Raw genomic sequence first — 25,158 nt, forward strand, 5'->3', positions numbered from 1 at the left:
AGGGTGTGCTATTTTTCTTTCTGTTTTTCATTCTGTTTTTGCTTTTTCAATTGTTTTTTTCACATGATTATCAACCTATAGAAAACATAAAATAACAAAGGAAAATAGATAAATATAACATTGGGTTGCCTCCCAACAAGCGCTTCTTTAATGTCAGTAGCTTGACAGTGGGCCCTCATGGAGCCTCACAGATGTTCAGAGTAATGTTGGAAGCTCCCAACACCAAACTTAGAGTTTGAATGTGGGGGTTCAACACCAAACTTAGAAGTTGGTTGTGGCCTCCCAACACCAAACTTAGAGTTTGACTGTGGGGGCTCTGTTTGACTTTGTTTTGAGAGAAGCTCTTCATTCTTCCTCTCCATGGTTACAGAAGGATATCCTTGAGCCTTAAACACAAGGGATTCTTCATTCACTTGAATGATCAATTCTCCTCTGTCAACATCAATCACAGCCTTTGCTGTGGCTAGGAAGGGTCTGCCAAGGATGATGGATTCATCCATGCACTTTCCAGTCTCTAGGACTATGAAATCAGCAGGGATGTAATGGTCTTCAACTTTTACCAGAACATCCTCTACAAGTCCATAAGCTTGTTTTCTTGAATTGTCTGCCATCTCTAGTGAGATTCTTGCAGCTTGTACCTCAAAGATCCCTAGCTTCTCCATTACAGAGAGAGGCATAAGGTTTATGCTTGACCCTAGGTCACACAGAGCCTTCTTGAAGGTCATGGTGCCTACTGTACAAGGTATTGAGAACTTCCCAGGGTCCTGTCTCTTTTGAGGTAACCTCTGCCTAGTCAAGTCATCCAGTTCTTTGGTGAGCAAAGGGGGTTCGTCCTCCCAAGTCTCATTACCAAATAACTTGTCATTTAACTTCATGATTGCTCCAAGGTATTTAGCAACTTGCTCTTCAGTGACATCTTCATCCTCTTCAGAGGAAGAATACTCATCAGAGCTCATGAATGGCAGAAGTAAATCCAATGGAATCTCTATGGTCTCAGTGTGAGCCTCAGATTTCCATGGTTCCTCATTAGGAAACTCATTGGAGGCCAGTGGACGTCCATTGAGGTCTTCCTCAGTGGCGATCACTGCCTCTTCCTCCTCTCCAAATTCGGCCATGTTGATGGCCTTACACTCTCCTTTTGGATTTTCTTCTGTATTGCTTGGAAGAGTACTAGGAGGGAGTTCAGTAACTTTCTTACTCAGCTGACCCACTTGTGCCTCCAAGTTTCTAATGGAGGACCTTATTTTAGTCATAAAACTTTGAGTGGTTTTGATTAGATCAGAGACCATGGTTGCTAAGTCAGAGTGGCTCTGCTTAGAATTTTCTGTCTGTTACTGAAAAGATGATGGAAAAGGCTTGCCATTGCTAAACCTGTTTCTTCCACCATTATTGTTGTTGAAACCTTGTTGAGGTCTCTGTTGATCCTTCCATGGGAGATTTGGATGATTTCTCCATGAAGGATTATAGGTGCTTCCATAGGGTTCTCCCATGTAATTCACCTCTTCCATTGAAGGGTTCTCAGGATCATAATGTTCTTCTTCAGATGAAGCGTCTTTAGTACTGCCTGGTGTAGTTTGCATTCCAGACAGACTTTGAGAAATCATATTGACTTGCTGAGTCAATATTTTGTTTTGAGCCAACATAGCATTCAGAGTATCAATCTCAAGAACTCCTTTCTTCTGATTCGTCCCATTGTTCACAGTATTCCTTTCAGAAGTGTACATGAATTGGTTATTTGCAACCATTTCAATGAGTTCTTGAGCTTCTACAGGCGTCTTCTTCAGATGAAGAGATCCTCCAGCAGAGCTATCCAATGACATCTTGGACAGTTCAGACAGACCATCATAGAAGATACCTATGATGCTCCATTCAGAAAGCATGTCAGAAGGACACTTTCTAATCAATTGTTTGTATCTTTCCCAAGCTTCATAGAGGGATTCACCTTCCTTCTGTCTGAAGGTTTGGACTTCCACTCTAAGCTTACTCAATTTTTGAGGTGGAAAGAACTTTGCCAAGAAGGCATTGACTAGCTTTTCCCAAGAGTTCAGGCTTTCTTTAGGTTGTGAGTCCAACCATATCCTAGCTCTGTCTCTTACAGCAAAAGGGAATAGCATAAGTCTGTAGACCTCAGGGTCAACCCCATTGGTCTTGACAGTGTCACAGATTTGCAAGAATTCAGCTAAAAACTGATGAGGATCTTCCAATGGAAGTCCATGGAACTTGCAATTCTGTTGCATTAGAGAAACTAATTGAGGCTTAAGCTCAAAGTTGTTTGCTCCAATGGCAGGGATAGAGATGCTTCTCCCATAGAAGTTGGGAGTAGGTGAAGTAAAGTCACCCAGCACCTTCCTTGCATTGTTGGCATTGTTGTTGTTTTCGGCTGCCATGTCTTCTTCTTTGAAGAATTCTGTTAAGTCCTCTACAGAGAGTTGTGCTTTAGCTTCTCTTAGCTTTCGCTTCAAGGTCCTTTCAGGTTCAGGGTCAGCCTCAACAAGAATGCTTTTGTCTTTGCTCTTGCTCATATGAAAGAGAAGAGAACAAGAAAATATGGAATCCTCTATGTCACAGTATAGAGATTCCTTGAGGTGTCAGAGGAAAAAGAAAAATAGAAGGAAGAGGTAGAAGAATTCGAACTTAGAAAGATAGTGTTCGAATTGTACATGTTAGTCCATAAATAGAAGGATGTGAGAAGAGGGGAAGAAATTTTCGAAAATAAATTTAAAAAGATTTTAAAAACATTTTGAAAAATTGAAGAATGATTTTCAAAAAATATGATTGGAAAAGAGATAAAGTGTTTTTTTTTGAAAAAGATTTTGAAATTAGAAATAAAAAAGATATGATTGAAAACTTATTTTGAAAAAGATGTGATTAAAAAGATATGATTGAAAATATATAGTTTTAAAAAGATATGATTGAAAAACAATTTAAAAAGATTTGATTTTTAAAATCAATGACTTGGCTAACAAGAAAAGATATGATTCAAACATTAAACCTTTCTCAACAGAAAAGGCAACATACTTGAAATGTTGAATCAAATCATTAATTGTTAGCAAGTATTTTTGAAAATGGAAAGAAATTGATTTTGAAAATATATGATTGAAAAGAAATGATTTGAAAAAGATTTGACTTTGAAAAAAATTATGGAACTTGAAAAAAATTTGAATTAAAAACAAAATCTTCCCTCTTGTGCCATCCTGGCGTTAAACGCCCAGAATGGTATACATTCTGGCGTTTAACGCCCAAATTGCTACCCTTTTGGGCGTTAAACGCCCAGCCAGGTGCCCTGGCTGGCGTTTAAATGCCAATTTTCCTTCTTCACTAGGCGTTTTGAACGCCCAGCTTTTTCTGTGTAATTTCCCTGCTGTATGTTCTGAATCTTCAATTCTCTGCATTATTGACTTGAAAAGACACAAATTAAAAATTTTTTGGATTTTTAATGATGAGGAAAAATCAAAATGCAAGTAAAATCAAATAAACAATGCATGCAAGACACCAAACATAGAAGTTTGTATACTACTGACACTAACAAATTGAGAATGCATATGAGAAACAACAAAACACACAAGACAAGAGAATTTAAAGATCAGAGCAAGTAAATCATCAAGAACAACTTGAAGATCAATGAAGACACATGATAAATGCAAGAAGAACAGAAACATGCAATTGACACCAAACTTAAAGTGAGACACTAAACTCAAACAAGAAATATTTTTGATTTTTATGATTTTGTAATTTTTTTGGTTTTTTTTTCGAAAATTATATGGAGAAGAAAATAAAGAAATTCAAAAATTTTTAATAATAATTCTAGGAATCATGCAATGTTAGTCTAAAGCTTTAGTCTAAAGAAATTAGACATGGCTAGCCAAGCTTCAGCAGGACATTGCATTCAAGAGCTAAATTGATGAAGATCAATCAGCTTTGGTGATGATAAGAACATCACCTTGAAACACTAGAATTCATTCTTAAAAATTCTGAAAAATACCTAATCTAAGCAACAAGATGAACCGTCAGTTGTCCAAACTCAAACAATCCCCGGCAACGGCGCCAAAAACTTGGTGCATGAAATTGTGATCATCAATGGTGCCATCAACATGGTACGCTCAATTGCAATCTCAACTCTTTATCACAACTTCGCACAACTAACCAGCAAGTGCACTGGGTCGTCCAAGTAATAAACCTTACGCGAGTAAGGGTCGATCCCACGGAGATTGTTGGTTGAAGCAAGCTATGGTCATCTTGTAAATCTCAGTCAGGCGGATTCAAATGGTCATGGAGGATAATTAAAAGATAAATAAAACATAAAATAAAGATAGAGATACTTATGTAATTCATTGGTGAGAATTTCAAATAAGCGTATGGAGATGCTTTGTCCCTTCCGTCTCTCTGCTTTCCTATTGTCTTCATCCAATCCTTCTTACTCCTTTCCATGGCAAGCTATATGTTGGGCATCACCGTTGTCAATGGCTACATTCCCGTCCTCTCAGTGAAAATGTTCAACGCGCTCTATCACAGCACGATTATTCATCTGTCGGTTCTCGATCATGTCAGAATAGAATCCAGTGATTCTTTTGCGTCTGTCACTAACGCCCCACAATCGCGAGTTTGAAGCTCATCACAGTCATTCAATCCCTGAATCCTACTCAGAATACCACAGACAAGGTTTAGACCTTCCGGATTCTCAAGAATGGCCGCCAATGGATTCTAGCTTATACCACGAAGATTCTGATTAAGGAATCCAAGAGATATCCACTCAATCTAAGGTAGAACGGAGGTGGTTGTCAGGCACACGTTCATAGGTGAGAATGATGATGAGTGTCACGGATCATCACATTCATCAACTTGAGGAACAAGTAATATCTTAGAACAAGAATAAGCTGAATTGAATAGAAGAACAATAGTAATTGCATTAATACTCGAGGTATAGCAGAGCTCCACACCTTAATCTATGATGTGTAGAAACTCTACCGTTGAAAATACATAAGAACAAGGTTTAGGCATGGCCGAATGGCCAGCCTCCCAAAGAGGGTTCAATCATAAAAACATGATCAAAAGATGATCCGAAGATTGAAAGATCCCCTAAATACAATAGCAAAAGGTCCTATTTATAGAGAACTAGTAGCCTAGGGTTTACAGAAATGAGTAAATGACGTAAAAATCCACTTCCGGGCCCACTTGGTGTGTTCTTGGGCTGAGCATTGAAGCTTCCTATGTAGAGACTTTTCTTGGAGTTAAACGCCAGCTTTTGTGCCAGTTTGGGCGTTTAACTCCCACTTTTGTGCCAGTTCCGGCGTTTAATGCCGGGAATTCTGAAGCTGACTTAGAACGCCTGTTTGGGCCATCAAATCTTGGGCAAAGTATGGACTATTATATATTGCTGGAAAGTTCTGGATGTCTAATTTCTAACGTAATTGAGAGCGCGCCAATTGGGCTTCTGTAACTCCAGAAAATCCACTTCGAGTGCAGAGAGGTCAGAATCCAACAGCATCTGCAGCCCTTTTCAGCCTCTGAATCAGATTTTTGCTTAGGTCCCTCAATTTCAGCCAGAAAATACATGAAATCACAGAAAAACACACAAACTCATAGTAAAATCCAGAAAAGTGAATTTTAAATAAAAACTAATAAAAACAATGCCAAAAGCATATAAATTATCCGCTCATCAATATTGTATCTTTTTGGGTTTTGAGTTTAATAAACAAGGAATGTGAATAACAAGAAAATAAATTAGTAACTAAGAAGCACATGTGATGGTAAATATGAGTTGCCTTCACTTAGTTAACCTCTAACCAATGGAAGAAGGTCAAGTGCATACAATTAACTTGAGGGTGTGTGTGGTTGGAGGTAATATAAGTGTATTCCCAGGAATGTTGAGATGGGAATATCTTATTCCCATGTTTGGTTCAAGAGTTAAAAATTTATTCCTGGATATATTTTATTCCCTGGAATCAAAATTCCACCCATTTCATTCCCATCTTCCCCATGGTTATCTTTAATTCCAATGGGAATGGAATGTATATCACAATGTAAAAAGACTAAAATGCCCTTCAACTCTAACCCTCTTTCTTCAGATCTTTCACTCATTTCACAAAAAAGTAAACCCTAGCAGAGCAACTCCTCCATGAAAACGAAACCCTAGCCAAATTTTTCCCCAAATTCATGGAGGCTCCACCGACGTCGGTGCCGCCTCGCCGCTGATCTGGATTCGCACAACTACCGAGCTCCTTATTCTAGAAGGAAGATTCACTATCAACTGTTCGCGTTCGTGTTCATCATCACATCTCACCTCCGTTCGTGTTCGCGTTTGTGTTCGTGCTCGTGCTCGCGTCTGGTCTCTCTCCTTCGTCTGAGCTCGGTTGCTCGCGCATCTCTCGCCTCCGTCTCTGCTCGAGTTGTGCTTCCTGTTCGTGTCGTCTCCCTCACCCCTCTTCCTCCTCGCATCTTCCTGTTCCTGGTGATCTTTTTCAAGCACAGGTTTGTTCTAGGTTTGAAATATTGAAATTAGAATGTACTTGGAATTGAAATTGTAATGTGTTTTATTGTTTCAATGAAATTGGAATTGAAACAATTTTCTAGATCCATTTCAATTCGTCTAAACAATTGTTCTAGGTTTGTTCTAGATCTTTTCAACCTTATGTATGTACTTGGAATTGGAATGTGATTTTAGTTTTTAATTTGTTTGGAATTGGAATGTGATTTGAGTTTCAATTCTGACCTCTTTGATTATAGTATCCTTAATTCTCTTGTTACACATTTCATATAAAATACCAGTGATGAATTGTTGATAGATAAAACACAGTTATGAATTGAATTGAAACTTGATATATGCTCTGTGCCTGTTGTTTGGCTGCATTATCTAAGGTCTGTGCCTGTTGTTAGTATGCTTTAAAATTTACTTCAATTTATTTATCAAGTTGAAAAGATCTAATGCTGGGGAAGCTAGACTAGATCCTCCTTGTTCTAGCTTTCCAAATGATTAATAGTTGAATTAGTTCGATAATTGGTTAAATACATGTATATGAAGAATCAGTGCACAATGCTCTATGCAAATATATCATGAATGAATGTGATTTTTACATTCTTTTTCCACCTTGTAATCTTTGTGTCTGGGTTATGTGTATAATAAGAGGCCTATCATTTTCCACCTTATATGGCACCTGCTGCAGGTTCTGTCCGAAAGGTTTTTCAAGGCACATGTTTCAAAATTGGATCATAAAATGTGTGTTTAGCTTCAATGAAATTTAATGAAAAGATCGATTTATGATAAAGCCAAAATCTCAGCACCCATCTTATTAGACACTAGTTCACAAAATGATCCTAACCAATCATCTGACTCAATTCCTCTTTTTATTGTTATTGTTATTATTTTTTTGTTCTATTTTTATTTACATTGTGTTTTATGTCATAAATAGCTTGGTTCTCTTATTTATTTGCATAGCACTTGCTGCTATAGAATTCTTTCTGATGGAATACTTATAATTTAATCCTACAAGAAGGTACAGAATTGGATGTTGAAACTAATTGGGTTATGAGTATGATAAGAGACCTAAAGAAATGATAGGGTTATGGGTTATCAGTACTTTTGTGCTGTTATGCTGCGGGTTGGCATTGGAATTTGTTAATATCTCACTTTTTCGGTTATAGTTTACTCTCTTGTGAATGTAGATGGAATGTACTCCCTTTCGGAAAGACATCTTCATAGTTTAATTTGTAGTTAATCATCCTGGAGAAGTTGCACATCACATTGACTACTAGTGGTTAAGCCAAAACTATCTCAATTCTCAATGTTTGTTTACACTACTATTATCCATGCCTTAATTTCTGTATGCTCCTTTCTTGGGATAATAAGTTGAAAATGCTTTATTAGTCAGATGGAGAAAGAAATAATGCAATGGAGAAAGAAATTTATTTAGTCCTTGTTTGATTTCTTTCAACTGCATAGTAGGCCTCTCATCTATGCAAGATTGTCATTTAGAAGGCCATGCTCAAATGTTTCTCTTTGATTATTCTCAGAGCTTTGATCAAAGTAAAAGTGGGAAGTTTAGACCGGATGTCTTCATATCACTTTGTATATTCTTACAATCAGCAAGGTATATATATATTTAGAGAAAAGCCAGAAAGTAATATTTTTCACGCAATTTTTATTTGACCTAGTGTTGAACTTTCATTTCACTGATAAGGATCTTTTATTATGTCTTTCAGGAATCTGTTTAATTCATTTGATACTACAAAACAAGGAAGAATTACTCTTGATCTGAACCAGTTTGTATATTGTAGTAAGTACACACTTTATTTTGATATGTTCTACTTCCTTTTCAGCTTCCAATTGTAGAATATGATTCAACTGAGAGGACGTATTCTGAAGATGATTCATGTATGCTGCACTTTGTAAAATTTCTCAAATGCATTTCTATAGCCAAGTTAACTTTGTCCTGCATACGCTGAGATAATCATTTTTGAGGTTTAGATATTTCTCCCATTTTGAGGGCGTGGCTTGCAACCAAGAAGGTCTTGTAGTGAATATCTCACTGCAAGGAAAGGGTCTCTCTGGAAGCATACCTGCTGCCATTTCTAGTCTTAAGAGCTTGACTGGTCTCTATCTTCACTTCAACTCTCTCAGTGGAATTTTACCCAAGGAGATTTCCTCCTTGACTCACCTCACTGACTTGTATCTCAATGTCAATTCTCTCTCTGGTGATATCCCTCGTCAGATTGCCAACCTCTCTAATCTTCAAGGCAGGTTGCTAACTTCTTTTTACTATTTATTATTATTATTATTATTTTTGTTCTTCTTCATTGCATGCTTATCAGTCATCACATCTCAGATTCGTCAAACTGCTGAATACTTTAGTGACTTAACAGTGCTTTTGGATTTAAGTTCTGAGAATGGAAAAATTTGGTGGTCCAATTTTGACAATAAGACAAGAGTTCTTGAACTTGCCAACTTTTATTCTCTGCATGTTCAATTTTGTGAAATGAGTATTTTGAGTAGCTGTAAAACAGCTTCAAGATTTTGATCAGGTTAATCTTCTTACACATGCTAGAATGGTGGAATCTGAATTACATATGATCTACTCATAGCATTGGGTTTAGTAGGTATCACAAGAATGCAGTTCATGAGTTGTGTGAAGATGTTCTTATTTCATTTTGTTAGCTTAATATATTTTTTTTGAATTCCATTGTATTTAGATTTTGGAAAATATAAAGTGGTAATTCTTACCTTTATTCTTTTCACATTTTAGCCTACTATAGTAATCATTATATAGAATAAATAAATAGTAAAGTCTTCTAACTAAATATTTTAATATTTTAAGATTTGGATTATTTAACATGCGAAATATTTCTGAGGTTGTACTTTGTGGAGTTTAAATATTTTACCAATGTGATGGCCACATTTTTACATGTATTCATGATTCTAAGTAAGGGAATTGAATATCAGGCTCCTTATTCATATAAATACCTTAATTTTTTATGATACTACAGACAGACCCTTATTAAAAATTGTATATAAAACATCACAAATGTAGGTGCTGGGATAATTTAATGCTCGATCACCAATTTTGTTTTTCTTCTGTTCATTATTCCAACAAATATTTTTTTTCCAGTTTTCTACTTGAACAGATGTTCTCTGTTCATGTACATGAAGTTCTGTCCATGCTCCATATTTCATGATTTGATTTGTCAAAATGTGATTTGTTTTATGTTGAAGCTTACATTTGCAGCAACATAAAAACTTCTTTTTCATACATTCCATGTTTTATGATTCTGTTTTGTCAAGTTGTAACTTGTCTATTGTTGGGACTTTACTTATATTTGGAGCAACACGGAAATGTCTTTTTCATATGTTCTTATCTTTGGGGTAAGAATTAAATAAATTAACAGTATTTCCCAGGTTATTCATTTTGTTATCAGCACCAATTTATGTTAGAATGACATGAGATTTCTGAGTGAGTTTTGCCGATCAATGCTCATGTATTATATTGTTTACATTGGTAAAGCTAGTCTATAATCAAGTGTTTTCATAGACTTCCTCTCCTCCCTCTTTCCGCAGGTTCATAGTGTTTACATAGAATAAATAAATAGTTAAGTCTTCTAGCTAAATATTTTATTTTATTTTATTTTATTTTGCAGAATGGATCCCAAACAGAAGATGAAAGTTATTGCCTGCTTGATTTTACATTTCGAATTAATGAATGACCTTATGGTTAAGTTGTTGATGATTTGCTATATTTTGATTATATTGCAATTGAAAAAAAAGAAAAGAAAATGGAATGATAGTTATAGTAGGCAAGTAATAAGAGATGTTAGTGTTGATAGAATTATTTATTTTAGTGATCTAGCATGTATAGAAAACACAAGAATGGATAGATGTGCTTTTCATGCATTGTGTAACATGCTTAAAAGGGTTGGAAGGTTAGAACCAAGTAGGAATATGGGTGTGGAAGAAATGGTTGCCATGTTTTTACATATTATAGCACATGACGTCAAAATTAGAGTAATAAAGAGACAATTTGTGAGATCTGAAGAAACAATTAGTAGGAGGTTTAATGATGTATTGCTTGCTATTTTGAGATGTCATAATCTCTTATTGAAGAAACCTCAACCATTTAGCCAGGATAGAATGGATGAACGATGGAAATGGTTTAAGGTAATTTATTTTGCTAATGTTATTAAATCTCATATGGTTGGTGTTCTTTAGGATTGAGTTAATTGATCTTTGTTTTGGATTTTAGGATTGCCTAGGAGCCTTAGATGGCACTCATATCAAAGTCAATGTCCTTGAGGCTGACAAGCCTAGATATCGAAACAGAAAAGGTGACATAACAACCAATGTGCTTGGAGTGGTTGCTCCCGATATGCAATTTATCTACGTACTGGCGGGTTGGGAGGGTTCAGCTGCGGATTCTAGGGTATTGCGAGATGCACTATTTCGCAATGGGTTTAGTGTTCCCCAAGGTATTTTATTGAGACTTTAATATGTTATCAAAGTAACCATTTGATCTTTCATTAATTTTGTTCAATTGTGTATGTCACACTAGGTCATTATTACTTATGTGATGCTGGATATATGAATTGTGAAGGATTTTTGGCACCTTATAGAGGACAAAAATATCATTTGAGTGAGTTTAATCCACATAATCAACCTAGTACAGCTCAAGAGTTTTTTAATATGAAACACTCACAAGCAAGGAATGTCATTGAAAGGGCATTTGGAGTATTGAAAGCAAGATGGGGAATTTTGAGGGGAAGATCATTTTATCCTATTAAGACTCAAGGAAGAATTATAACTGCTTGTTGCCTTTTGCATAATCATATTAGAAGAGTGATGGTTGTGGATCCTATTGATGAGATAGAAAATCAAAATATACTTGGAGTAGATGGTGAGACGATCCACCATATTGAAACGAGTGATGCTTGGGGTAGATGGAGAGATCAACTTGCACAAGAAATGTGGAACCAATGGAGGAGAAGACATCACGCTCGATAATTGTAATAATTTTTCTCTGTGTGAGGTTGTTTGTGGTAACATTGATTTCATTTTGTTTATGTGTTTGTGTTCTTATATAAGAGTTGTACATGTATGCTTATTAGTGCAAGTAATTTTTTACTTTTGAGACTTCTTTGTAACTTTCATTTGGATAATAGTAATGTTTTTTTAGTGAATTTAATTGTGATAATGTTAATTTTAATTAAATATATTTGTTATTAGGGGTATTTTAGTAAATTTGAAAAGATTAGAATCGATAATAATTTTAATTAAATATATTTTTATTAAGGGTATTTTAGTAAATTTTTTATTAGAAGTATTTTTGTAAATTCAAAATGTAAAAAAAGTAATAATTTTAATTAAACATATTGTTATTAAGTGAAATTTAGAATCAATAATAATTTAACTAAAGATATTTGATATTGGGGGTATTTTAGTAAATTTAAAAAAATTAAAATTAATAATAGAATATTTTAGTAAATTTAAAAAAAAATTGAATCAATAATAATTTTAGTTAAACATATTTGATATTGGGGTATTTAAGTAAATTTTAAAAGAATTTAGAATCAATAATAATTTTAGTTAAACATATTTGATATTGGGGGTATTTAAGTAAATTTTAAAAAAAATAGAATCAATAATAATTTTATTTGAACATATTTGATACTAAGGGTATTTTAGTAAATTTAAAAAAATTAGAACCAATAAATAATTTAACTAAAGATATTTGATATTAGGGGTATTTTAGTAAATTTCAAAAAAAATAGAATCAATAATAATTTTATCTAAACATATTTATTATTAGGGATATTTTAGTAAATTTATTATTAGAGATATTTTTTAAATTAAAAAAATAATGTAAAAAATAATAATATTTAATTAGCTTTATATTTAATTTTAGTCATTAATATTTTAATTTGAATGAGTAAGGGTAATTTTGACATATTACATAATATGACTAAGAAATTTAAACTCAACCAAACAAAAATTTAGTCATTCCTAAGATTATTATATAATATTCCAATGCATCAAGTTTTATAAACAAACATGGAAATCTTATATTCCAAGTAATTTTATTCCTAGGCATTATATTCCTAGGAATAATATTCTTGGGAATAAAATTTAATCTTTGAACCACACACACCCTGAGTTCACAAGTCCTAGTCAACGCAAAGTGAGAGACTAGCTTTGCTGAAGTACAAGCTAACCGGCAATCTTCATTTACCAATCAACAAATGAGTTTTCATAACTTAAGAGTCTCTAATTGATTAATCCAAGTTAAGAACATAAAAATCTAATTAAAAATCCAACCAAGTAAGAGAAAATAAATTTAAAGGAAAACTGAACCTGAACCTAAAGAGAAATCGGAAGAAGAAACCCTAAACCCTAGAGAGAGGAGAGAGCCTCTCTCTCTAGAAAACTACATCTAAACCTAAAATTATGTATGAATGAAAGTGTGAATCCATGATTCCCCCACTCTGCAGCCTCTAATCTATGTTTTTGGGCTTGGAACTGAGCCAAAACCATCCCAAAAATTGCCCCTAGTGTTTTCTGATATCTATAGCACGTGACGCTTTGTCACGCGTACGCGTCGCCAACGCACACGCGTCGCTTGGCAAAATCATGGTCATGTGTATGCGCCATACCACGCGTGCGCGTCACCTAACTGCAAGGCAACTATGGTAAATTGGATATCATTTTGAAGGCCCCGATGTCAGCTTTTCAATGCAACTGAAACTGCCTCATTCGGATCTTTGTAACTCAAGTTATGATCGATTTAGTATGAAGAGGTCAGGATTGACAGCTTAGCAATTCCTTCCATTTTTGCATGCTTCCTTTCCATCCTCTAAGCCATTCCTGCCCTATAAACTCTGAAAACACTTAACAAACATATCACGACATCAAATGGTAATAAGAGAGGATTAAAATTAGCAAATTTAAGGCCAAAGAAGCATGTTTTCAATCATAGCACAAAATTAGGAAGAAAAATGTAAAACATGCGAACTCTATGAATAAGTGTGAGAATAAGGGATAAAATCCACTCAATTTAGTACAAAATAAATCGTAAAATAGCGGTTTATCAATCTCCCCACACTGTCCTCATGCTAAGCTCAAGAAAACCATAAGAGTGAAGAGGAATGGTAAGGCTTATTAAATGCAACCTATCTATATGAATGCAACTACATGCAAAAATGATTCTACTTATTTGGTTAAAAGTAAATCAAATTCTCCAAGAACAAATATGAAATGGGTTCCATTAATTCGAATCATAAAATGAAATACAGGTAAACTTGCAATAAGAAAGCTCATGAAAGCCGGGAACACAGAATCGAGCATCGAACCCTCACTGGAAGTATATACACTCTAATCACTCTAGTATTTGAGGGTTGAGTCTCTCGATTCCCTACTAATCTTACTTTCTAAGGCTTACTCTTTTATCTACCAATCAACATAATTTAATGCACAAATATATATATATATCAAGAGGTCTTTTTAAGGATTGTAATGAGGTTAGGGTCCAGGTAGGATTGTAATTGGTCAAGTTGACTAAAATCTGAATCCTTGATTAACCTAAACTTCCCACCTAACTTAAGACAATCCATGTAATCAAAATATAAAGTCTTACTACCCAATAACTATGTTTTCTATATATTCATGCATCCCAAATTGAGTACAACTCTTATGCATTGCTACCAACATTTACTTTGGGGCATTTTGTCCCCTTTTTATTTATTTGCTCTTTTCCTTTTCTTTTTCTTTCTTTTTTTTGTATTTTTTTCTTTTGTTTTTCTCAATGCATATGATTAAGGTATTGAATGCATAAACATGTCCTCACATTCTTTCACATTTTCACAAAAGTCTAACATACTCAATTCCCAAACCAAATATCTCGAAACCCAATTTCCCCACACTTAAATCATGAGCATTCTCACTAGTCTAAGCTAACCAAGGATTCAAATTGAGGACATTATTGTTTTTCGCTTAGAGGTAATGATGTGCTAAAATAAAGAACAAATGGGATAAATAGGCTCAACATTAGTTTGCAAAGGATAATGAAAGGGTAAGGCCATATGGGTATGTAAGCTCAGTGAAACAAGGGCCTCAATCATATAAGTGCATGCATACATCAAACAATGGAAATATAGAATCAAGCAAGACAAAGATCACAATTTTAGAGAGAACAACATACACCAAAATAAAATATTGGTCGATAAAATGCAACCAATCAAATAGGTTCAAAATACTTACTGGTTTTGTGTGTTCGAGCTCTAAAACCATGTTCCAAAAATAAATTTCTTCAAGCAATTTTAACACAAAAGATTTAATTCAAGTTAGTCAAATACCCTAAAGCAGTTTCTTGAAAAAGAAATTATTACTTCAACAGAGTAGTGGTAAAATATACACAAACTCTAACTATAATGCCATCTATCATGCAATACAATAACTAATCTAACAAAGAAAACTAAGAATTGGTGTTGAAAAGAAAGTAACTAACCCACGGAAGTCGGTATTGACCTCCCTACACTTAAAGATTACTCGTCCTCGATGCATGCAAAGATGTGCAAGTGGACGGGGGTTGTGAGCTATAACTACTGTGCTTTCTCCAAAGAATATGCGGGGGGACTTGTTTGTCACCCTATTCGAAAGCTTTTCCGTTTTCCTCCTCGGTGGCCATTGGTAGGCGAAATTGTGATCATCAACAATGGCTCCAAAGATTTGGTGCTCTCAAACGTGAATCTCACTTTGTCACAACTCCGTACAACTAACTAGCAAGTGTACTGGGTCGTCCAAGTAATACCTTACGTGAGTAAGGGTCGATCCCACAGAGATTGTTAGTATAAAGCAAGCTATGGTCATCTTGTAAATCTCAGTCAGGCTTATCCATGTGGTTATGGGAGATTAGATAATTAAAAGATAAATAAAATAAACAGGAAATAAAGATAAAGTTACTCATGTAATCCAATGGTGGGAATTTCAGATAGGTGCATGGAGGTGCTGTGTTCCTTCCGAATCTCTACTTTCTTATTACATTTATCCAATCCTTCTTACTCCTTTCCATGGCAAGCTGTATGTAGGGCATCACCGTTGTCAATGGCTACATCCCATCCTCTTAGTGAAAAAGGTCCAAATGCTCTGTCATAGCACGGCTAATCATCTGTCGATTCTCAATCAGGTTGGAGTAGAATCCAGTGATTCTTTTGCGCCTGTCACTAACGCCCAGCCTTCAGGAGTTTGAAACTTGTCACAGTCATTCAATCCCGGAATCCTACTCAGAATACCACAGACAAGGTTAGACTTTCCGGATTCCCATGAATGCCGCCATCAATTCTAGCTTATACCACGAAGATTCTGATCAAGAAATCCAAGAGATATGCGCCCGGTCTAAGGTAGAATGGAAGTGGTTGTCAGTCACGCGCGTTCATAGGTGAGAATGATGATGAGTATCACGGATCATCACATTCATCAAGTTGAAGTGCAACGAATATCTTAGAACAGGAATAAATCGAATTGGATAGAAAATAGTAGTAATTGCATTAAAACTTGAGGTACAGCAGAGCTCCACACCCTTAATCTATGGTGTGTAGAAACTCCACCATTGAAAATACATAAGTGAAAGATCCAGGCATGGCCGAATGGCCAGCCCCCAAACGTGATCACAGGATCAAAAATACCATCCAGGATGAAAATACAATAGTAAAATGTCCTATTTATAATAAACTAGCTACTTAGGGTTTACAGAAGTAAGTAATTGATGCAGAAATCCACTTCCGGGGTCCACTTGGTGTGTGCTTGGGCTGAGCTTGAATTTTACACGTGCAGAGACTTTTATTGGAGTTGAACACCAAGTTGTAATGTGTTTCTGACGTTCAACTCTAGTTCGTGACGTGTTTCTGGCGTTTGACTCCAGGATGCAGCATATAACTGGCGTTGAGCACCAATTTACGTCATCTAATCACAAATAAAGTATAGACTATTATATATTTCTGGAAATCTCTGGATGTCTACTTTCCAACGCCGTTGAGAGCGCGCCATTTGGAGTCTGTAGCTTCAGAAAATCTATTTTGAGTGCAGGGAGGTCAAATTTCAACAGCATCAGTAGTCCTTTGTCAGCCTCCTATTAGAGTTTTGCTCAAGTCCCTCAATTTCAGCCAGAAAATACCTGAAATCACAAAAAAACACACAAACTCATAGTAAAGTCCAGAAATGTGAATTTAGCATAAAAACTAATGAAAACATCCCTAAAAGTAACTAGATCATACTAAAAACTTCCTAAAAACAATGCCAAAAAGCGTATAAATTATCCGCTCATCACAACACCAAACTTAAATTGTTGCTTGTCCCCAAGCAACTGAAAATCAATTAGGATAAAAAGAAGAGAATATACTATAAATTCTAAAATATCAATGAATATTAATTCTAATTAGATGAGTGGGACTTGTAGCTTTTTGCTTCTGAACAGTTTTGCCATCTCACTTCATCCTTTGAAGTTTAGAATGATTGGCTTCTCTTGGAACTCAGAGTTCAGATAGTGTTAATTGATTCTCCTAGTTAAGTATGTTGAGTCTTGAACACAGCTACTTATGAGTCTTGGCTGTGGCCCTAAGCACTTTGTTTTCCAATATTACCACCAGATACATAAATGCCACAGACACATAACTGGGTGAACCTTTTCAGATTGTGACTCAGCTTTGCTAGAGTCCCCAGTTAGAGGTGTCCAGAGCTCTTAAGCACACTCTTTTTGCTTTGGATCACGACTTTAACCACTCAGTCTCAAGCTTTTCACTTGGACCTTCATGACACAAGCACATGGTTAGGGACAACTTGATTTAGCCGCTTAGGCCTGGATTTATTTCCTTGGGCCCTCCTATCCATTGATGCTCAAAGCCTTGGATCCTTTTTACTCTTACCTTTTGGTTTTAAGGGCTATTGGCTTTTTTTGCTTGCTTTTTCTTTTTCTTTCTATTTTTTTTGCCACCCCTTTTTTTTTTCAAGCCTTTTGCTTTTTCACTGCTTTTTCTTGCTTCAAGAATCAATTTTATGATTTTTCAGATCATCAATAACATTTCTCTTATTCATCATTCTTTCAAGAGCCAATAATTTTAACATTCATAAACAACAAGATAAAAAATATGCACTGTTCAAGCATTCATTCAGAGAACAAAAAGTATTGTCACCACATCAATATAATTTAAACTAAATTCAAGGATAAATTTGAAATTCATGTACTTCTGGTTCTTTTGAATTAGAAACATTTTTCATTTAAGAGAGGTGAAGGATTAATGGAATTATTCATAGCTTTAAGACATAGTTACTAACTACTAATGATCATGAAGTAGAGACACAAAACATAGATAAACAAATAACATAAAAACCGAAAAGCAGAGAAAATAAGAACAAGGAATGAGTCCACCTTAGTGAGGGTGGCACCTTCTTGAAGGACCAATGGTGCTCTTTGAGCTCCTCTATGTTTCTTCCTTGCTTCTGTTGCATGATCCCTAGTGATTTTGGTGCTCCTATCCTTAGTTGCTCCCAATAATTGTGTGGAGGAAAATTTATCCCCTAAGGTATCTCAGGGATCTCTTGATTTGCAGTCAAATGCTCTACCACTGAGATATAGACCCTTTAGATGAATCTCTCCATCTCCTATGACTCGGAGGTGGAAGCTTTTGTCTTCCCTTTCTTCTTTCTAGAGGTTTCTCTGGCTTTAGGTGCCATCAATGGTTATGGAAAAACAAAAAGTTATGCTTTTACCACACCAAACTTAAAATGTTGCTCGCCCTCAAGCAAAAGAAGAAAGAATAGAAGAAGAAGAAGAAGATATGGAGGAGAGGGAGAGAGATGTGTATTCGGCTATGTAGGGTGTGTTTGGGTAGGGAAGAGATGGATGGATGTGAGTGGTGAAAAACAGAAGGGATGACCATGAATGGAGAGAGAGAGAGAGTGAGGTAGGTGGGGATCCTGTGGGGTCCACAGATCCTGAGATGATCCTGTGGGGTCCACAGATCCTGAGGTGCCAAGGATTTACATCCCTGCACCAATTAGGCATGTAAAATGACTTTCGATGCAATTCTGGCGTTTAAACGCCGAAGTGATGCATGTTTTGGGCGTTCAATGCCCAACTACAGCATGTTTCTGGCGTTTAACGCCAGTTCCATGCTTGTTTCTGGCATTCAGCGCCAGCTCCATGCTCTGTTCTGGCGTTGAACGCCAGCCAGATGCTCCTTACTGGCGTCTAAACGCCAGTAAGTCCTTCCTCTAGGATGTGATTTTTCTTCTGCTATTTTTGATTCTATTTTTAATTTTAATATTTTTTTCGTGACTCCACATGATCATGAACCTAATAAAACATAAAAGAACAATGAAAATAAAATAAAATTAGATAAATAAAAATTGGGTTGCCTCCCAACAAGTGCTCTTTTAGTGTCACTAGCTTGACAGTGGGCTTTCTTGGAGTCACAAAGGTGATCAGGTCAATGTTGTGGACTACCAACACCAAACTTAGAGTTTGGATATGGGGTTTCAACACCAAACTTAGAGTTTGATTGTGGGGCTCTGTTTGACTCTGTACTGAGAGAAGCTCTGCATGCTTACTCTCCCTTGTTACAGAAGGATAGCCGTGTGCCTTAAACACAAGGTAGTCCCCATTCAATTGAAGGACTAATTCTCCTCTGTTAACATCTATCACAGCTTCTGCTGTGGCTAGGAAAGGTCTTCCAAGGATGATGCATTCATCCTCCTCCTTCCTAGTGTCTAAGATTATGAAATCAGCAGGGATGTAAAGGCCTTTAACCTTTACTAACACGTCCTCTACTAATCCATAAGCTTGTCTTAATGACTTGTCAGCCAATTGTAATGAGAATAAGGTAGGCTGTACCTCAATGATCCCCAGCTTCTCCATTACAGAGAGTGGCATATGATTTATGCCTAACCCCAGGTCACACAGAGCCTTGTTAAAGGTCATGGTGCCTATGGTACAGGGTATTAAGAATTTGCCAGGATCTTGTTTCTTTTGAGGTAAGGTTTGCTGAACCCATGTATTAAGTTCACTAATGAGCAAGGGAGGTTCACCTTCCCAAGTCTCATTACCAAATAACTTGGCATTCAGCTTCATGATAGCTCCTAGATATTGAGCAACTTGCTCTCCAGTTACATCTTCATCTTCTTCAGAGGAAGAATAATCTTCAGAGCTCATGAATGGCAGAAGGAGATTTAATAGAATCTCTATGGTCTCTATATGAGCCTCAGATTCCTTTAGGTCCTCAATAGGGAACTCCTTCTTGTTTGAGAGACGTCCCAGGAGGTCTTCCTCACTAGGATTTTCGTCCTTCTCCTCCCTTGTGCATTCGGCCATATTGATTACATCAATGGCCTTGCACTCTCCTCTTGGATTCTCTTTTGTATTGCTTGGGAGAGTATTGGGAGGAGTTTCAGTGACTTTCTTACTCAGCTGGCCCACTTGTGCCTCCAAATTTCTAATGGAGGACCTTGTTTCACTCATGAAACTTAAAGTGGCCTTAGACAGATCAGAGACTAAATTTGCTAAATTAGAGGGGCTCTGCTCAGAATTCTCTGTCTGTTGCTGAGAAGATGATGGAAAAGGCTTGTTATTGCTTAGCCTGTTTCTTCCACCATTATTAAAGCCTTGTTGAGGCTTTTGTTGATCCTTCCATGAGAAATTTGGATGATTTCTCCATGATGAATTATAGGTGTTTCCATAAGGTTCACCCATCAATTTCAAGAACTCCCTTCCTCTGAGGCGTCCCATTATTCACGGAATTCCTCTCAGAAGTGTACATGAATTGATTATTTGCAACCATGTCAATAAGTTCTTGAGCTTCTGCAGGCGTTTTCTTTAAGTGAATGGATCCACCTACAGAATGGTCCAATGACATTTTGGAAAACTCAGATAGACCATAATAGAATATATCTAATATGGTCCATTCTGAAAATATGTCAGAAGGACACTTTTTGGTCATCTGCTTGTATCTTTCCCAAGCTTCATAGAGGGATTCACCATCTTTTTGTTTGAAGGTTTGAACATCCACTCTAAGCTTGCTCAGCTTTTGAGGAGGAAAGAATTTATCCAAGAAGGCCATGACCAGCTTATCCCAGGAGTCCAGGCTATCTTTAGGTTGTGAGTCCAACCATGTTCTAGCTCTGTCTCTTACAGCAAAAGGGAAAAGCATGAGCCTGTAGACTTCAGGATCTACTCCATTCGTCTTTATAGTCTCACAAATCTGCAAGAACTCAGTTAAAAGTTGGTAAGGATCTTCAGATGGAAGTCCATGAAACTTGCAGTTCTGTTGCATTAGAGCAACTAATTGAGGTTTCAGCTCAAAATTGTTTGCTCCAATGGCAGGAATTGAGATGTTTTTTCCATCAAACTTGGACGTTGGTTTAGTGAAATCACCAAGCATCCTCCTTGCATTATTGTTGTTGGGTTCGGCTGCCATCTCCTTCTCTTGTTTGAAAATCTCAGAAAGGTTGCCTCTAGATTGTTGTAATTTAGCTTCTCTTAGTTTCCTTTTTAGAGTCCTTTCAGGTTCTGGATCAGCTTCAACAAGAATGTCTTTTTCCTTGTTCCTGCTCATATAGGGAAGAAGATAACAAGAAAAGGAAGAGGAATCCTCTATGTCACAGTAAAGAGGTTCCTTATTGTTAGTAGAAGAAGAAAGGGAATAAAGAAAGGAGAGGGATGAATAGTCTGTATAAAGAGTAAGGATAGGGGAGGTGATAAGAGATGAAGAGAGGTGAAGAGAAGTGTTAGTAAATAAATAAATAAATAGAAGAAGAGGAGAGATAGAGAATTTCGAAAATAATTTTGAAAAAGTAGTTAGTGATTTTCGAAAATTAAAGATAAGATATAATTAAAATTAAAATTTAAAACAATTAATTAATTAAAAAGAATTTTTGAAAAAGGATGAGATATTTTCGAAAATTAGAGAGAGAGAAGTAGTTAGGTGATTTTGAAAAAGATAAGAAACAAACAAAAAGTCAAATAGTTAGTTCAAAAAAAATCTGAAAATCAAATTTGAAAAGATAAGAAGATAAGAAGATAAGAAGATAAGAAGTTAGAAAAGATATTTTAAAATCAAATTTTTGAAAAAAGATAAAATTTTGAAAAAGATATGATATAAAAGATAAGATAAAAAGATATGATTAAAAAGATATGGTTAGAAAAGATTTAATTTTTAAAATTAAAATTAATTACTTGACTAACAAGAAACTAAAAGATATGATTCTAGAATTTAAAGATTGAACCTTTCTTAACAAGAAAGTAACAAACTTCAAATTTTTTGAATCAATCACATTAATTGTTAGTGTAATTTCGAAAATTTGAAATCAAATTAAGAAAAGAGATTTTGAAAATAATTTTAAAATTTTCGAAATTAATAAGATAAAAATGAAAAAGATTTGATTTTTGAAAAAAATTTTGAAAAGATAGGATTTTTAAAATTGAAAATTTGACTTGACTTATGAGAAACAACTAATTTTAAAAATTTTTTACTAAGTCAACTCAAATTTTCGAAAATTAGGAGAGAAATAAGGAAAATATATTTTTTTGATTTTTGAATTTTTAATGAGGAGAGAGAAAAACACAAATATGACCAAAAACATGAAAATTTTGGATCAAAACACTTAATGCATGCAAGAACACTATGAATGTCAAGATGAACACCAAGAACACTTTGAAGATCATGATGAACATCAAGAACATATTTTTGAAAAATTTTTTTATGCAAAGAAAATATGCAAGACACCAAACTTAGAAATCTTTAATACATGGACACTATGAATGCAAAAATGCATATGAAAAACAATAAAAGACACACAACAAGAAATCATCAAGATCAAATAAGAAGATTTACCAAGAACAACTTGAAGATCATGAAGAACACTCTGAATGCATAGAATTTTCGAAAAAATAATGCATAAATTTTAAAAACATGCAATTGACACCAAACTTAAAAATTGACTCAAGAGTCAAACAAGAAACACAAAATATTTTTTGTTTTTATGATTTTATGATTTTTTTGTATTTTCTTTTGATTTTTTTTTCGAAAAACATTTAGGAAAAATGAAAACAAGAAATTCAAAATTTTTAATAAGAATTCCAAGAATCTTTCAATATTTGTCTAAAGCCCCAATCCAAGGGTTGGGCATGGCTTAATAGCCAGCCAGCTTTAGAAGATATAAATCAGGCATGCAACAGCTGATATTTCATCCAACTCCAAATACATACCCGACCTGTTGACAAGTGGAGGCCTCAATCCAAGGGGGTTTGGATATGGCTTTACAGCCAACCAGGCATCAACATGTTACTTGTGAAACTCTAGAATTCATTCTAAAAAATTTAGAATAATTTTCGAAAATAGATGAGAAATTTTTGAAATATTTTTGAAAAAAAATTTTTTGAAATTAAAACAAAAGGAAAATTACCTAATCTGAGCAACAAGATGAACCGTCAGTTGTCCATACTCAAACAATCCCCAGTAACGGCGCTAAAAACTTGGTGGACGAAGTTTTCGATCATCAACAATGGCTCCAAAGATTTGGTGCTCTCAAACGTGAATATCACTTTGTCACAACTCCGCACAACTAATCAGCAAGTGTACTGGGTCGTCCAAGTAATACCTTACGTGAGTAAGGGTCGATCCCACAGAGATTGTTGGTATGAAGCAAGCTATGGTCATCTTGTAAATCTCAGTCAGGCTTATCCATGTGGTTATGGGAGATTAGATAATTAAAAGATAAATAAAATAAACAGGAAATAAAGATAAAGTTACTCATGTAATCCAATGGTGGGAATTTCAGATAGGTGCATGGAGGTGCTGTGTTCCTTCCGAATCTCTACTTTCTTATTACATTTATCCAATCCTTCTTACTCCTTTCCACGGCAAGCTGTATGTAGGGCATCACCATTGTGAATGGATACATCCCATCCTCTCAGTGAAAAAGGTCCAAATGCTCTGTCACAGCACGGCTAATCATCTGTCGGTTCTCAATCAGGTTGGAGTAGAATCCAGTGATTCTTTTGTGCCTGTCACTAATGCCCAGCCCCCAGGAGTTTGAAGCTTGTTGATGAGCGGATAATTTATACGCTTTTTGGCATTGTTTTTATATAGTTTTTAGTAAGTTTGAGCTACTTTTAGGGATGTTTTCATTAGTTTTTATGTTAAAATTCACATTTCTGGAATTTACTATGAGTTTGTGTGTTTTTCTGTGATTTCAAGTAAATTCTGGCTGAAATTGAGGGACTTGAGCAAAACTCTGAAGAAGGCTGACAAAAGGACTGCTGATGCTGTTGGAATCTGACCTCCCTGCACTCGAAATGGATTTTCTGGAGCTACAGAACTCCGAATGGCACGCTCTCAACGGCGTTGGAAAGTAGACATCCAGAGCTTTCCAGCAATATATAATAGTCCATACTTTATTCGGATATTGACGACGTAACTTGGCGTTGAACGCCAAGTACAAGCTGCTGTCTGGAGTTAAACGCCAGAAAAACGTCATGATCCGGAGTTGAACGCCCAAAACACGTCATAACTCGGAGTTCAACTCCAAGAGAAGCCTCAGCTCGTGGATTAATCAAGCTCAGCCCAAACATACACCAAGTGGGCCCCGGAAGTGGATTTATGCATCAATTACTTACTCATGTAAACCCTAGGAGCTAGTTCATTATAAATAGAACATTTAACTGTTGTATTAGACATCTTTTGATCACTTTAGGTCTTTGATCATTCGGTCTTGTGACCACATGGGGGCTGGCCATTCGGCCATGCCTGAACCCTTTGCTTATGTATTTTCAACGGTGGAGTTTCTGCACACCATAGATTAAGGGTGTGGAGCTCTGCTGTACCTCAAGTATTAATGCAATTCTATTTTCTTCTATTCAAATCTCTCTTATTCTTATTCCAAGATATTCATTCGTACCCAAGAACATGATGAATGTGATGATAAGTAACCCTCATTATCATTCTCACTTATGAACGCACGTGATTGACAACCACTTCCGTTCTACATGCAACAGAGCTTGAATGTATATCTCTTAGATTCCCCAACAGAATCTTCGTGGTATAAGCTAGATAGATGGTGGCATTTATGAGGATCCGGAAAGTCTCACCTTGTCTGTGGTATTCCGAGTAGGATCCTGGGAATCCGGAAAGTCTAACCTTGTCTGTGGTATTCCGAGTAGGATTCCGGTAATGAATGACTGTGACGTACTTCAAACTTGCAAGTGCTGGGCGTTAGTGACAGACGCAAAAGAATCAAGGGATTCTATTCCAGTAGGCGCAGGAACCAACCAGTGATTAGCCGTGCTGTGACAGAGCGCGTGAGCGTAGTTTTCACTGCGAGGATGGGATGTAGCCATCAACCATGGGTGATGCCTCCAGACGATTAGCCATGCGAGTGACAGCCGCAGAGGATCATTTTCCCGAGAGGATTGAAAGTAGCCACCGCTGATGGTGAACCCCTATACACAGCTTGCCATGGAAAGGAGTAAGAAGGATTGAGTTGAAGCAGTAGGAGAGCAGGCGTTCTTGAGCCATACAGTATCTCCATTCGCTTATCTGAAATTCCCACCAATGAATCTGCATAAGTATTCTATCCCTTTTATTATTTCTTCTTTTTATTATTAATTTTCGAAACCATAAACAAATTTAATCTGCTTA

At 35.9% G+C, this 25,158-nt stretch overlaps 2 long non-coding RNA genes and 2 other non-coding genes across 4 annotated transcripts; all 4 read left to right on the forward strand.

Moving 5' to 3' along the window:
• The first annotated feature begins 1,874 nt into the window (after nt 1-1,874).
• LOC112793215 (small nucleolar RNA R71) lies at nt 1,875-1,982 on the forward strand. Its single transcript, XR_003197918.1, has one exon. It is a non-coding gene; the product is annotated as a small nucleolar RNA R71 (small nucleolar RNA).
• A 6,024-nt stretch (nt 1,983-8,006) lies between these two features.
• Nucleotides 8,007-8,462, forward strand: LOC140183819 (uncharacterized). Its single transcript, XR_011880063.1, has 3 exons — nt 8,007-8,084; nt 8,197-8,270; nt 8,314-8,462. It is a non-coding gene; the product is annotated as an uncharacterized lncRNA (long non-coding RNA).
• A 1,503-nt stretch (nt 8,463-9,965) lies between these two features.
• Nucleotides 9,966-11,199, forward strand: LOC112790806 (uncharacterized). Its single transcript, XR_011880062.1, has 3 exons — nt 9,966-9,986; nt 10,126-10,950; nt 11,034-11,199. It is a non-coding gene; the product is annotated as an uncharacterized lncRNA (long non-coding RNA).
• A 9,235-nt stretch (nt 11,200-20,434) lies between these two features.
• LOC112793928 (small nucleolar RNA R71) lies at nt 20,435-20,538 on the forward strand. Its single transcript, XR_003198615.1, has one exon. It is a non-coding gene; the product is annotated as a small nucleolar RNA R71 (small nucleolar RNA).
• Nucleotides 20,539-25,158: the final 4,620 nt, after the last annotated feature.

This window comes from Arachis hypogaea, chromosome 3 (genome assembly GCF_003086295.3).
Source record: "Arachis hypogaea cultivar Tifrunner chromosome 3, arahy.Tifrunner.gnm2.J5K5, whole genome shotgun sequence".
Classification (NCBI taxonomy): Eukaryota; Viridiplantae; Streptophyta; class Magnoliopsida; order Fabales; family Fabaceae; genus Arachis; species Arachis hypogaea.